Here is a 5,484-nt window from a genome sequence, read left to right on the forward strand (position 1 = left end):
TCTGTTGGTCAGGGAAGGCTTTAAAGATGTCCTGGCACCTGATTGGAGCGTCATGGAGGGCGTCCATCTTGGAAGCTGTCTCCAGCTGCCTCACCTCATGTTGGGTATGAACCTCTTCACTCTGTCCCTCTGTGATGTAGAGCTCAGTGTAGATCCTGTTGAGGAGGGTTCTACTTCCTGTTTCATCACTTCCTTCAGTCACACGTTCACATCTCCTCCTCAGACTGATCTTATGTTCATCTAAAACCTCCTGCAGACCAACATCTGCTGAAAGAAAGAAAAACAATGAGACTAAAGAGAAAGAAAACTCTTCATGTCTGAACAACACAAGAAGTCCAGTTTTCAGAAATGAGTCCATCAGCAGACAGATGTTCAGTCTTACTTTGTACACAGCTGCTCTGACTGGCTGTCTGCAGTCCAGCTTTGCTTCTGGATCTTTCTCCACACTGTGCAGAAGCTCTGATGGTGACACAGAAAAGTCAAAGTGGAGATACTTCTGTGCACCTTTGATTAGACTCATTATAAAAAGGAAAAGTTTGAACACAGTCATGTTTCCAGTTCACTGACTTACATTTATTCCATGGACACTCACTCTAACCTGAACCACAGCTACAACCCAACATTGTTGAGGCTTCATCTCCTCCTTTCCTGACTGTAGAGCTTAAATATGCAACAACCAACAAATAAAAGAATTTGGTTCATTTCAAAGAAATTCACACGGTGACCAAGTAAAGTAACCGTAGTAAAGGAGACAACATCCCGTTGATGGTGGGATTATTTGAAAGATTTGCTTTAGTCACGTCACCAAATGCAGTTGAACCACCCGTGGATCCATGTTTGACCATCTACCACTCTGAGCTCTGCTTTTTAATCATTTTATTATTATCATCATTCATTCATTCATTCTTTGGAGGGGGGCTATTTCCTAATGCCGCCCTAATAAGGTGATGTTCAAGGGGAAATATAACAGAAACTCTTTCAGTGTTATTCATGAATAAATTAACAGATAAACTGTGAAGAAGAAAAAAACTGAGATTTAAAGGAGAGAGTGAGAAACTTGATCATCCATCCTCATAATCCATGTTTCTCAGTATCTCCTGTGACCATCCTGCAGTAATAACTACAAGTCTACATTTCTGTGACTGTTGATCAATCACAGCAGGAATCTGAGCTCATCTCTGCACACAGAGCAGCTTCAGCTCTGGGATAAACTGCTCGCTTCACGTCCTTCTCAGCTCACAGACACTCATCCTGATATTTTCCTTTAACATTTGATGGTATAATTCATCTGAGTTTACACTTTATCTGCATAAATACAGAAAAACAGACCCAAACACCATAAACCATCAGTTTCACCATGTAGAATATATTGTTGTTTCCTTGCTTTTAATCCAGAGAAAAACTCTGATTTTGATTTTCTCTGTTCTCTTTGCCACAGCCCATCCCAGCAGCAGCTGAAGCAGCTGACTGTCACATCACTGAATAACACTTTAGGAGGAATTTCAGAGGTCAGTAAAGCTCCAGTTTCAACATCAGTTAATTCATCATAGTTCATCATAAATGTTAACCTGGCTGGCACACATGTTAATGTTAGCCATTTAAATATTAGCAGTTAGCTGAGGCCACAAGAAGAAGAGGCCCTAGAAGAACGATGGATGATAAGATTAGATTTTCAAGACTAGGCAGAGACGTGTTTTCCTTTACTGTCTCTTACAGAGGAGGGAGCAGATACCAGACGAGGTCACGGAGGTACGGGGAGGATTGGCAGCAGACAGCAAGACTGCCACGTCCATGCGAGAGAGCGATGGCTACAATAATCTCTGTTTTTGTCTCACTATATAATGTTGTACAGCCCATTTGAGGGTTATCCTCTCTGTGAACCAGATGCTTGATTTCACACAGAGGTCCACCAACTCAATTTGATCAGTTATGGAAGGATTTACCTCGACAGGCTCCTTCACTCGCTGCTTTTAAACCTCCTTTAAAACACACTTTTACTCCCTGACCTTTGACCCAGTGTGACATGTTGACTCACTGCCTCAGAAAGCTTAAAAATAGTCTTTTTGTTTTTTGGTGCTGCCTAAAAGAACCGTAAAATATCTGTCCTATATACAGTTATGTTCATATATTTTTGTACTACATCAGGAAACTCAAAAATCTAGTTTGTAATATTTTAATCCTTATTTTTAAATTGTTTTTGTCATTTTTCTTCTCCCATTGCATCAAAAATCATTATTTACACAGAATAAATGAGTCAGCAGCTCTCTTACATTGTTGCTGCAGGTTCATTACTGAACTCTGGAGGTGTTCCTTTGGACCGGTCACTCCTCACAGACACACAGCTGGATGCTGCAAATCCTGCTCCATCCTTTTCCTCCATCTTCTTGATGTCAGGGTGGAGTTAGTCTGGGAGGTAAACACACACACTCAGAGGTGCTGTCGTACTGGAAGCATCACACTGACGGGTTTCTAAAGTTCTCATTGATCATTTCATGGAGTTTCTGTGGTAAACACTGTCCTGTGACGTATGTGTTATGGTGAGGGTCATGAGGGCTAACCAGCCCCACTCCTTACTCCTCATATTTCAGCCTGAAGCACAAGAACAGCCTCAACCTAACCAGGAGGCTGTAACCTCAAAGGGACTTCATGGTTAGAAATAAAGGTTCAATGAAATGAAGCAGATCATAAAAACATGAGTTCCAACTTTAAAAGAAGCATCCACAGGATGACGGCACAGCAGAGGAGCACTTTCTCTAACACACTGATTCAGTTCCACTGACACAAGGACACACACAGGAAGGCACACACACACACACACACACACACACACACACACACACACACACACACACACACACACAAGCCTCGCTTGACTTGTCAATCCAAGTCCTTAGCCCATGAGCCCGCGGTATCACACCACAGATATTCCCTTACTTTGAAAAAATAAAGACAGTTTTCAGAACAGACCTGATGTTTATGCTACAGACTGCTTACCAATATAATCAATATTTGCCCACTGAATACATTGCAAAGTATTCAGTGGGCACTTGGAGTACACTGGTTTGTGGCCCCTTGTGGCAGCATTAGTGCTTTCCTCCTTTCTGCTGCTCACAATTCACCGATCACACTTTGACTATTTCCATTAAAACAAGAGTCAGAAAATTTAGCAACAGAGCTACGATACTTTAAATGTTAAAGTTTCATGATTCACATGTGGATATTGCATAAGAAAAGCATGATGTATAAAGCATAAGTGTTTTTGACCAGTTGTTCATGTTCCTTCATTTTTCCCTGAAATCTATCAAATGCTGTCCAACAGGCTGATGGCACAGCAGTGCAGAGGCTGCAGAACCTGCATCTGAAGCCTCTGGTTTAAAATAGTTCAAATAAATAATCCAGCTATAGTTGTCAGTATTTCCACTGCTGCACAGGGAATAACTTTATTATAAAATAAATAATAAGAAATAAACTTTATTTTTCAAACACAAGCTTTACACAACTTGTATATTCACACAAGCACTTTTTCCATGTTTCTAAGTGCTTCCTGTCTAACATTCACACTCTAATGGATGCATCGGAGAGCAACATGGGGTTAGTATCTTGCCCAAGGACATCATGCAGTCTGACATTAAACCACCAACCTTCTGGTTAGCAGGTGACCTGCTCGACCACCCAAGTTACAGCCGCCTCATCAAAGTGACCAATCACATTAGAATCCTGTCCTGCTTTGGGCTCCGCCTCCAAACCATCCAAAGCAGGTTTATTTGCACCATGTATGCAGGTAAACTCAAACATTCATTCAGCTGCTTCAGAAGGAAAATGTCAGCTTGTGGTTTCAGTCACAGGAAACTCACAGGTTAGAGTCCAGCCAGAGGGCTGCTGTTGTTTATCTGTAAAGTCTTTACATTTACAGAAATAAATAATTATGTGGACACATCTAGATCATCAGCAAACATGAAACCAGGCGACCACCAGGACCAAGCTGACTGCTGACACTGAGTTCATACTCTAACTGCTAGCTGCTCTGCTAGCTAAGTGAACTGATGTTAAAGGTCAGAGTAAAGAAATGACGTGATGCTGCTGGGAGTGACACCACAGACTAGCAGCGTTTAGTTACTCCGTATATAATGCAGTTAATCTGAAATCTCTTTTTCTCTCAGAAACAAAGTGACAGCAGACTGAGTCAAAGACAGAAACCTTATTTAAACAGCAAATATTCACCGGCTTCACTTCCTGATCCAGGATTCAAAGAGGACGTTGCACTTACTCAGCTTCTTCCCACGAACGTCTTCACTCTGCAGCTCTGCTGTCTGGACCAGGTCTGTGTAGAAACAGAGACAATCTTCTGCTTCATCAGTCCTCTGTGTCTGCAGGCTGAAGTCACATTAAACACTTCACACCAGCAAAGAGTCTGAAGCTCACAGGTCAAAGGTCAGCTGCTGCACCTTGTGTGATATTGTTTGATCAATAATTAACCTGCAGCAGGTTTCTGCTCCAACTCCAACACACTGAACAACCCTGAGAACAAATCAGATGATGTGGGTGTGTCTGCAAGCTTCAATAGTATTAAACACCTCACACCAGCCATGAGTCTGAATCTCCCAGGTTAAAAGTCAAAGGTCAGCTGCCACACTGTATTTAACATTTCAACATGTATAGAACCTGACTGTGGGCGTGTGTGCAGCCATAAACAGTTTAAACATTAAACACTGAACCATAAAAGAAGCTCAAGCTGCAGCTCACAGGTCAAAGGTTAGCTGCTGCACCCAGTTATGACTTTACATAAATCATCATGTTTTCCCTCTCAGCACTTGGGCTGTTTTGACTCAGCTACACTATGGGAAACGGCCAATGGTTCCACAGCTGTTCTTGTTCACAGCATCATCCAGTTAGAGAGGAAACTGTATAATGCAATGATGTTGCTCCTCCTCCACATGCTTACCTGCCACAGTTTAACTCCGCCTCTTAGACAGTCATGTCACCTGATCTGCATGTTTTGTTATACGATGACGTCATCTTGACGTTGACGAGGAGGGCAAGAAAAACTAGTTTTGTCCTGCAGATGGCGATCTTGCACCGTGTTCAGAGAGCCGACACTTTGATGATGCTGGTCTACTCAGCTTACTTTTAGCCTGGGTTGGACTCTATATGAGCAGCTTCCACTCTCGTTTTCATTGTTAAATACACTTGTTTGATTTCACGTGTAAAGTTGGAAAATAAATATTAAATTATTTGTTGGTACATTTTTTTGAGGGTCAAATATTTTGCTTCATTTGAGGAATGAACTGTTAAGGTGGAGAAATGAATCAGGTTAAAATAGTCGTCCTTTAAATCACTGCAGATGTATAATGTAATTTAAATGTTGATAATGGTTGTAGTGGGCTTGTAATGTAAATGTGGTCTGATTAAATGTGACATTAATGGTGACGCTGCATGAACCTGATAAAACAGGTCTTTTAGTGGGTCTGTGTGAGCAGCATCAGT

At 41.6% G+C, this 5,484-nt stretch overlaps 1 long non-coding RNA gene across 2 annotated transcripts; it reads right to left on the bottom strand.

Moving 5' to 3' along the window:
- Window positions 1-220: 220 nt before the first annotated feature.
- On the bottom strand, window positions 221-4,571 carry LOC109196363 (uncharacterized). 2 transcript variants are annotated; one of them, XR_002057866.2, is made up of 4 exons: window positions 4,268-4,571; window positions 2,271-2,406; window positions 383-459; window positions 221-264 (listed from the first exon to the last, which is right to left on the bottom strand). It is a non-coding gene; the product is annotated as an uncharacterized LOC109196363 (long non-coding RNA). The 2 variants fall into 2 exon arrangements; XR_002057865.2 differs by having other exon boundaries at window positions 224-267.
- Between the last annotated feature and the right edge of the window lie 913 nt (window positions 4,572-5,484).

The sequence above is a fragment of the Oreochromis niloticus genome, linkage group LG3, assembly GCF_001858045.2.
Source record: "Oreochromis niloticus isolate F11D_XX linkage group LG3, O_niloticus_UMD_NMBU, whole genome shotgun sequence".
NCBI lineage: Eukaryota > Metazoa > Chordata > Actinopteri > Cichliformes > Cichlidae > Oreochromis > Oreochromis niloticus.